This window comes from Labeo rohita, chromosome 22, assembly GCF_022985175.1.
Source record: "Labeo rohita strain BAU-BD-2019 chromosome 22, IGBB_LRoh.1.0, whole genome shotgun sequence".
Taxonomy (NCBI): Eukaryota; Metazoa; Chordata; class Actinopteri; order Cypriniformes; family Cyprinidae; genus Labeo; species Labeo rohita.
Window position 1 is genome coordinate 37418497 of NC_066890.1, and position 10490 is coordinate 37428986.

The 10490-nt window shown below is 34.0% G+C and overlaps 1 long non-coding RNA gene across 2 annotated transcripts; it reads left to right on the top strand.

Moving 5' to 3' along the window:
* Positions 1-362: 362 nt before the first annotated feature.
* LOC127153232 (uncharacterized) lies at positions 363-8814 on the top strand. Of its 2 annotated transcripts, none has more exons than XR_007825223.1 (3): positions 363-478; positions 557-893; positions 8552-8814. It is a non-coding gene; the product is annotated as an uncharacterized LOC127153232 (long non-coding RNA). The 2 variants fall into 2 exon arrangements; XR_007825222.1 differs by lacking the exon at positions 8552-8814 and adding an exon at positions 996-1321.
* The last annotated feature ends 1676 nt before the right edge of the window (positions 8815-10490 follow it).

Sequence of the window (10490 nt, forward strand, 5' to 3'; positions counted from 1 at the left end):
CGTCACTTTTCCTAAAAGGACTGAATCATTAAAACTAAATATCTCATAATAAATGTGTTCTTTAATGTGTATTAATTAGAAAAACTAATTACCACTTCCATTTTGTCTTACTAACCTATAGATTATTGCTGTTTTTGATCAGTTTTGTCTCTCATGTGTCTGTTTATTTGGTCTAAAATGAGTAAAGACAGCAACCTTTACCAGAATGTTATTTTTAAATGTTATTTTGATTAATCTGCATGATACATACATTTTTTAAAGCATTTTTTTTTTTCAGAATGAGGCATCACTTACAGTAAACAAATTGGGTTGAACTTGCTTCATTTCAGTGAGTCATTTGGTTAATTTTATATTTTCTGCAGCTCAGCAGTAGCACTTCCTTTAAGAGACACTATAAACATCAACCTGAACACAAGTTCAATCTGAACAAACGTTCAACAAGCTCACAAGATGAAGACGCTGCTGCTTTCACTGCTCTGTAAGTTTATTTCTTTGTGTGTTTTAGTGATTCTGTCATGATCAGATGATCTGAATGATGTGTTTTCTGTTTGTTCAGGTCTGTTCGTGTGGAATCAAACCACAGAAGCTTTAACTGATCAACAAGTGGTTTTAGGGCAGAATGTGACTTTAGCCTGTGAGTTTAAATGTAACGCAGCTATTTGGTTTTTGCTGAAACTACCAGCTCGTCCAATGATGATACTGAGAACATTTGCGTCCAATGATGATACTGAGACTGATTATTATAATGAAAAATTCCGCAACAAATATTTTGTGGGAAACAGAAGCGAAATAGTAATCAACAATGTCACTGATGATGATTTAGGAATTTATTTCTGTATAAAAGCAGGCTGGGCTCTAAAGATCAGTGACGGCATCAGACTGAAACACCACTGGTAAGTGATAAACTGTGACATTTATACAAATATTATTCATAAATGTGAATAAGCAGCTAATGTATGTATTTTTTTTTTTTTTTTATTTTAACATTCATTCAGAAGTCTGATGTGAAGTTTGGTGAGCGTGATGAGGAATAACATCCATTCAGACCAGCGGCACTGTTGTTCCTCCTCAGATCTCACAAACTGATCCTGAATATATACAAGTTCAGACAGCTTCATACTGAGAGATTGTGTTGATTTATTGCTTCAAATAATAAGAATTTTGATCTGCTTGAATATGTAATGAAATTATCACTCTTAAAGACATGATTTGTTTTTGTCTGTTCAAAATAAAACATGACTAAAATCTGTCTGCAATTAAAATGGCAATTGAATTTTAAAATAACATTTAATTTTCGAATAAATCAACATTATTTTGATTGTTTAAGTCTCTTTCTGAGTCATTAACCAGTTAATTTGAGTAGTTGTGCACTTGTAGTTTCACTTTTTCAAATGCAGTTTCACCTTCATGGATCCTAAATGAGAACTCCAACTCCAGAACAAAAATTTACAAATAAACCCCCCTTGTCATCCAAGATGTTCATGTCTTTCTTTCTTCAGTCGTAAAGAAATTATGTTTTTTGAGGAAAACATTTCAGGATTTTTTTCCATATAATGGACTGATATGGTGCCCCGATTTTGAACTTCCAAAATGCAGTTTAAATGCGGCTTGAAACGATCCCAAATGCTGCTGTAAATGATCCCAGCCAAGAAGGAAGGGTCTTGCCTAGGGAAATGATCGGTTATTTTCACAAAAATTATACAATTTATATACTTTTTAATGTCAAATGTTCATCTTCTCTTACTCTGCTTGAACTGTTTTTTTTTTTTTTTTCGGTTCATGACAGTATGTCTAAAAACTCCCATCTCATGTTCTTCCTCAACTTAATGTTCTTTGCATGTTCACTTTACAAAGACTGGGTCGGTACTTCTGCAGTGATGTAGCATGATTTTGAAATGATTTTTGAAGTTGAGGGAGAAAATACGAGTTTTTTGACATACATAACTGTCTTGAGACAGAATACACAGAGTTCCAGGAGAGAAAGGCAAGACAAGCATTTGAGATTAAAATGTATTTAAATTGCTTTTTTTAATGAAAATAACCAGTCATTTCACTAGGTAAGACCCTTCTTTCTCGGCTGGGATCGTTTACAACTGCATTTGGGATCATTTGAAGCTGCATTTTGGAAGTTCAAAATCTGGGCACCTTATCAGCCCATTATATAGAGAAAAATGTGCAACCTCCAGCTGAGCTTGATTTGAAATTGAGACACAACTTTCGCTTCCTTTTTTGTTATTAAATTTGAAATGCATAGAAATGTACATAGAAAATATCTTTCAAAACAATACATGTTCTTTTTAGTTTAAATGAATAACATGATCCTTCTTTAAGCATTAGAATGATTTCCCGTATTAAAAATGACCATGGCTTTAGTATAAAAAACAAACAAAAAACATGAAAAAAGTTGTTACTATAGTTAAACCATGGTAACCACAAATTAACCATGAATAATAAGATTTTTTAATTATTTATTAATAAACTAGTGTTTTCTGAGTCAGTTTGGCAAGGATGAAGTTGCCGATCCTGATTCGCCATCTCCTATTTGGATGCGCATTTAGAGTGAAATGCATCTTTACAGATTACATAAAGAAGGAGTTTTTGTTTTCGATTTGCTTTATTTCGTTAAGTTATAATTTCAAACTTTCTATAGACATATGTATCATGTCTGTGAGTTTCGCTGAGTTTCGGTTAACTTTTGTGAAGCGCTCATGTTGAGACGCCTTTGCTTTATTTTATAGAAGCACTGTTTGTAACGTTTTGTTGATATTGTGCACACAAATAAAAGTCATTTCAAAATCATCCTACATTGCTGCAGAAGTACTGACACAGTCTTTGCAAAGTGAACATGCAAAAAAAGAGCAAACACTCTTAACAAAAAGTTAAAACAGCCATATAGGACGATTTTGAAGTTAAGGGAGAACATGAGATGGGAGTTTTTCGACATACTGTCATGAACCGGAAAAAAAACAGTCCTGGCTGAGTAAGACAAGATGAGCGTTTGGCATTAAAAAGTATTTAAATTGTATTATCTTTATAAAATAACTCATTGTTTCGCTAGATAAGACCCTTCTTTTTTGGCTGGGATCGTTTATAACCGCATTTGGGATCGTTTGAAGCCGCATTTAAACTGCATTTTAGAAGTTCAAAATCGGGGGCACCATATCAGTCCATTATATGGGAAAATGCTGAAATGTTTTCCTCCAAAAGCATAATTTCTTTACGACTGAAGAAAGAAAGACATCAACATCTTGGATGACAAGAGGGTGAGTACATTATATGCAAATCTTTGTTTTGGAAGTGGACTTCTCCTTTAATTTACCCTAAACACTTGTGTAACCTCCAGATGTGGACACCCAATTTTCACTTCCTTTTTCTGTGTCCAGACCACATTTCATCAAATATCAAAATAAGCATGTCAGCATAGTTTGGTTTCTTTCCTGGAAAGCTATTCACTGTCATAAAATGAACACTTTTCAGTTTTGATAACTAAAATAATCCATCTTCATTTCTACAGGATGATATTGCAAATATGGACACCAGTGTTGGGGAAAGTTACATTTAAAAGTAATGTATTATAATATTGCGTTACTCCATGAAAAATAACAAATTGCGTTACCTAGCTAGCTAAATACTTTCTTGTAAATTAAAAAGTAATGCATTACTTTACTAGTTACTTGAAAAGTAAGCTGATTACATAACTCACATTACTTGTAAAGCGTTACCCCAACACTGAGGACACACTATAATACACAGGAACAAAACCCTCGTGAGAAATGAACACATATGGTTATAAATAAAATATAAGACTCACATGAAATAATATATAAATAATATTACACATTATAAAATGTCGCTAAATATTACTAACACAGTAAGATGAGTCATGTGTCTTCCCACCTGCTTTCTTATAGCTGGCAAAGCAAAAAAAAAAAAAAAAAGGCAAAGCTTTTGCAAAGACAAACAGTTCCTAGCAAGCTTTTTTTCTCACAAAAATACAGACATTACGGAAATAATGTACAGTCGTATATTAATGCAGCTTTTCACCACGTAAATAATGACGAGGATGTGAAATAATGATTTAAAAAACATTTCGAAGTCGTGCTTGTTCATTATCTAGTACAGTGTACAAAACAATCGTATTAACAACAAGGCAAACACTTTACAGTATTAAGCTTCTCTTAATACTGAATACCGGTTTCATTTTTAGTAAACACAGTTGATAACTGAGGCGCAAGATGGCGGCAGCTGCGTGTGAAAGAAGCGAGAGAGCGCGCGTCCGCGGTGAGTTAAGACAAACATGAAATAAACCATTTGTATAACCATAGCTTCACTACTACAAATACCGTGGTTAAACATGGTTAATTTGTCGTTACCATAGTTTTACTATAGTAAGCATGTTTAAATATATATATATATATATATATATATATATATATAATATATATAATAAAGCCATGGTTAATTTTTATAAGGGAAATCATTCTTATGCTTAAGGAAGGATCATGTTAGTCATTTAAACTAAAAAGAACATGTATTGTTTTGAAAGATATTTTCTATGTACATTTCTACGTTTTTCAAATTTAATAACACAGAAAAAGGAAGCAAAGGTTGTGTCTCAATTTCAAATCAAGCTCATGTGGTAGTTGCACAACTGTTCACACAATTGTGAATCATCCAGATCCTTTAATTTAGACAAATGGCAAATGTTTAGCCTTTTTTTTTTCAATTAACTTTTGTAACATTTTGTTTTGAATTGTTTATATTGCTGTTAATTACTTTGTGTTTGTTCTCAGTCTGTGGTGGTTTGTGTGTAAATTGATGTTTGCTTTCTTGTTGTAGTTAAGCATATGGAGAAAAATAGTTAAGCAAATGGAGAAGATGCAAGAGTCATTTGTTCTTACCTATTAAATGTTTAGTTGTCGTTGAAAAGGCATTTTCTACTAATATTATCTGCAACATTACTGACAGTGTATACAAATTTTGAACAATGTCAAGGCAAGTTAAAGGCATAAACAGAAAATAGAAAAATATATAGAAATTTTGTTTCTCTATATATTTACCTTTTACCAGCATATTTTTTCCATTTTAAAGTAATGCACTATTTCAAAGAAAGAAAGTTCTGGATGTTTCGGGGAAACGGTAAATATCTCTTACATAAAGATGACATTTAAAAGTAATGTTCTGCCATAAATTTACCTGTTACTTAGTTAAAGGATAAGTTCACTTCCAGAACAAAAATGTACAGATTACTCACCCCCTTGTCATCTAAGATGTTCATGTCTTTCTGTCTTCAGTCAAAAAGAAATTATGTTTTTTGAGGAAACATTCCAGGATTTCCCTCCATATAGTGGACTTCGATGGTGCCCCTGAGGTTGAACTTCCAAAATGCAGTTTCAATGCAGCTTCAAATAGCTCTAAATGATCCCAGCCGAGGAAGAAGCGTATTATCCAGTGAAACTAACACTAATTTATTTATTTATTTATTTATTTATTTAATTTAATTGACAATTCATATACTTTTTAACCACAAACGCTCTACTTGTCTAGCTCTGCATGAACTCTGTGTATTCTGGTTCATGACAGAGTAGTTTGAAAAACTCCCATCTCACTTTCTCCTCCATCTTTAAAATCTACATCGCTGCAGAAGCACCAACCCAGTGTTTACACAGTGAATGTGCAACGAAGATCAAACGGCCTTATTAGTTACTTGAAAAGTAACTGATTGCATAAATCACATTATACTTGCAAAGCCGTTACCCCCAAAACTGAGGACACACTACACACTATAATATACAGGGACAAAACCCTCGTGAGAAATGAACACCTATGGTTAGAAAAAAAAAAAAAAAACATAAGATGCTCATGAAATAATATATAAATAAATATCACATATAGATATCATAAATGTCGCTAAATATTACATCACAGTAAGATGAGTCATGTGTCTTCCCGCCTGCTTTCTTCTAGCTAGAGAAGCCAAAAAAAGGCAAAGCTTCCGCAAAGAAAAACTCTTCCTAGCAAGCTTTTTTCCTTTTTTTCTCTCTCAAAAATAAAGACGTTAAAGAAATAATGTACAGTCGTATATTAATGCAGCTTTTCAACACGTAAATAATGACGAGGATGTGAAATAATGATTAAAAACCCCGTTTCGAAATTGTATTTGTTTATTGTCTTATAATCTAATATAGTCTACAAAACAATCGCTCTAGAAACAAGGCGAACACTTTACCGATAATACTGTAGGCTTCTCTTAATACTGAAGAAGTTTCATTTTTAGTAAATATAGTAGATAACTTAACTCCGTTTTCAAATGTATCCGGATTAATGTAGACGTAGACTGAGGCGCCGCAAGGCGCAAGATGGCGGCAGCTGCTTGTGAAAGAAGCGAGAGCGCGCGCGTCCGCGGTGAGTTACGAGAAACACGAAAGACGCGCCGAAATTATTACAGTTTAAAAGAACACTTTTCTATTTTAATATATTTTGAAATAAAAGCTATTTCTGTGTTGGCAAAGCTGAATTTTCAGCAGCCAATACTTAAAGGAGAAGTCCATTTCCAAAACAGAGATTCGCATATAATGTACTCACCCCTTGTCATCCAAGATGTTCATGTCTTTCTTTCTTCAGTCGTAAAGAAATTATGTTATTTGAGGAAAACATTTCAGCATTTTCCCATATAATGGACTGATATGGTGCCCCGATTTTGAACTTCTAAAATGCAGTTTAAATGCGGCTTCAAACGATCCCAAATGCGGTTGTAAACGATCCCAGCCAAAAAATAATGGTCTTATCTAGCGAAACAATGAGTTATTTTATTAAAATAATACAATTTAAATACTTTTTTATGCCAAACGCTCATCTTGTCTTACTCTGCCAGGACTATTTTGGTTCATGACAGTATGTCGAAAAACTCCCATCTCATGTTCTCCCTTAACTTCAAAATCGTCCTATATGGCTGTTTTAACTTTTTGTTAAGAGTGTTTGATCTTTTTTGCATGTTCACTTTGCAAAGACTGTGTCAGTACTTCTGCAGCAATGTAGGATGATTTTGAAATGACTTTTATTTGTGTGCACAATATCAACAAAACGTTACAAACAGTGCTTCTATAAAATAAAGCAAAGGCGTCTCAACATGAGCGCTTCACAAAAGTTAACCGAAACTTAGCGAAACTCACAGACATGATACATATGTCTATAGAAAGTTTGAAATTATAACTTAACGAAATAAAGCAAATCGAAAACAAAAACTCCTTCTTTATGTAATCTGTAAAGATGCATTTCACTCTAAATGCGCATCCAAATAGGAGATGGCGAATCAGGATCGGCAACTTCATCCTTGCCAAACTGACTCAGAAAACACTAGTTTATTAATAAATAATTAAAAAATCTTATTATTCATGGTTAATTTGTGGTTACCATGGTTTAACTATAGTAACAACTTTTTTCATGTTTTTTGTTTGTTTTTTATACTAAAGCCATGGTCATTTTTAATACGGGAAATCATTCTAATGCTTAAAGAAGGATCATGTTTTTCATTTAAACTAAAAAGAACATGTATTGTTTTGAAAGATATTTTCTATGTACATTTCTATGCATTTCAAATTTAATAACAAAAAAGGAAGCGAAAGTTGTGTCTCAATTTCAAATCAAGCTCAGCTGGAGGTTGCACAACCATTATTGCACACCATTGTGAATCATCCAGATCCTTTATTTTCAGACACTGTTTGATGGAACTGAATTGCATCACTTTTCCTAAAAGGACTGAATCATTAAACCTAAATATCTCATAATAAATGTGTTCTGGTTTATTTACAAAGTGCGTCAAGAAGGGATTAATCTATTAATTAGAAAAACTAATTACCACTTCCATTTTGTCTTTCTAACCTATACATGATTGCTGTTATTGATCACTTTCTGTTTATTTGGTCGGGAATGAGTAAAGATCTTTGCCAGAATGTTATATTTTAATGTTATTTTGATTAATCTGCAGGATATTTACATTTTAATGCAAATTTGGGCCCTTTTTTCCGAAATGAGGCATCACTTAGAGAAATGAATTGGGCTAAATTTGCTTCATTTCTGAAGTCATTTGGTTAATTTTATATTTTCTGCAGCTCAGCAGTAGCACTTCCTCTAAGAAACGCTATAAACTTCAACCTGAACACACGTTCAACGTAAACAAACATTCAACAAGCTCAAAAAATGAAGACGCTGCTGCTTTCACTGCTCAGTAAGTTTCTTTCTGTGTGTTTCAGTGATTCTGTCATGATCAGATGATCTGAATGATCTGTTTTCTGTTTGTTCAGGTCTGTTCGTGTGGAATCAAACCGAAAATAGTAATCGAAATAGTAATCAACAATGTCACTGATGATGATTTAGGAATTTATTTCTGTATAAAAGCAGGCTGGGCTCTAAAGATCAGTGACGGCATCAGACTGAAACACCACTGGTAAGTGATAAACTGTGACATTTATACAAATATTATTCATAAATGTGAATAAGCAGCTAATGTATGTATTTTTTTTTTTTTTTTATTATTTTAACATTCATTCAGAAGTCTGATGTGAAGTTTGGTGAGCGTGATGAGGAATAACATCCATTCAGACCAGCGGCACTGTTGTTCCTCCTCAGATCTCACAAACTGATCCTGAATATATACAAGTTCAGACAGCTTCATACTGAGAGATTGTGTTGATTTATTGCTTCAAATAATAAGAATTTTGATCTGCTTGAATATGTAATGAAATTATCACTCTTAAAGACATGATTTGTTTTTGTCTGTTCAAAATAAAACATGACTAAAATCTGTATGCAATTAAAATGGCAATTGAATTTTATAATAACATTTAATTTTCGAATAAATCAACATTATTTTGATTGTTTAAGTCTCTTTCTGAGTCATTAACCAGTTAATTTGAGTAGTTGTGCACTTGTAGTTTCACTTTTTCAAATGCAGTTTCACCTTCATGGATCCTAAATGAGAACTCCAACTCCAGAACAACAATTTACAAATAAACCCCCTTGTCATCCAAGATGTTCATGTCTTTCTGTCTTCAGTTGTAAAGAAATTATGTTTTCTGAGGAAAACATTTCATTTTTTTTCTGCATATAAAGGACTTCATTGGTGCCCCGATTTTGAACTTCCAAAATGTAGTTTAAATGTAGCTTCAAAAGACTCTAAACGATCCCAGAAGAGGAAGGAGGGTCTTATCTAGCTAAATGATCAGTCATTGTTTTCGAAAAACAAAAATTTGTATACTTTTTAAGCACAAAAGCTCATGTAGCACAAGCTCTGGGATGCACGTCCACGGGTCGTTCTTGAACGATTCATTCATTTTGAACGAATCTTTAATGTGACACAGGAAGAACAAGTCGTCTCAGGGAGTGATTCGTTCAGTCGCGCATGCGCAACATCCTACTAGGTTCTGTACTGGAATTAGTTCACCTGTTTCGAGTCTTTGGGTTTTTCGAGTCATTCGTTCATCTTATGGGGCTGTCATGTGATGCTGATTTTGCTAAAATGAACAAATGACTCAAAAAAAGATTTGTTCATTTTGCTGAACGAGACTCAAAGGTCTGAGTCAGTAAAACGATCTGAACTTCCCATCACTACTACGAATCACATCTTCGAATCACCACAAGTTCATCGTCTGTGTACTCTGGCTCAAAAAGGTAGAGTATGTCGAAAAACTCCATGTTATTTTCTCATACAACTTAAGAATCGTCCAACATTGTTGTACCTTTTTGTTTGTAAACAGCGTTTGACTTACTTGCACTGGGTCTGTAGATCTGTCTATGTTCCGCGTGACCTTTCGACGTGATTCAACAGTACGTGAACGCGCATCCCAGAACCTGTGCTACACAAGCTTTTGTGCTTAAAAAGTAGTGTTGGGTTCGAGTCCACCTAAGTCGAGTCTTTAACCAGTCGAGTCTGAGACCAGTCCGAGTCCAAAATGGGCCGAGTCAGACTCAAGTCCGAGTCCCAAAGGGCAGAGTCCGAGTCGAGTCCAAGTAAACAGTACTGTTTGTCAGTATCTTAACATTGTTTTAACACAAAGGGTTCCCAAACTTGGTCCTGGAGGGCTGGTGTCCTATAGAGTTTAGCTCCATCCCCAATCAGACACACCTGAACCAGCTAATCAAGCTCTTACTAGGCATAGAAACCCCTGGCAGGTGTGTTGAGGCAAGTTGGAGCTAAACCAAGGACCAGGACCAAGTTTGGCTACCCCTGTTTTTAACCTTTACGGCTGCAGGTTTATGCAGCTGTTGCTTTAAGATCTGACGCACAGATCAAATATTTTGAGGCATCAGTGTTTCTCTCAACTGTTCAGGTTTACTTAAGTCATTACATACAGTCATTGTTTTATTTTCTCTTGTGGGCTACATGTAACATCTTTTATGTGAAATATCCTATTCAGGTCAGTACTAAATAAAAAATAACATGTATTTTGTATGATCCCTCTTATTTTGGTAAAATAATAAACATTTTGCAG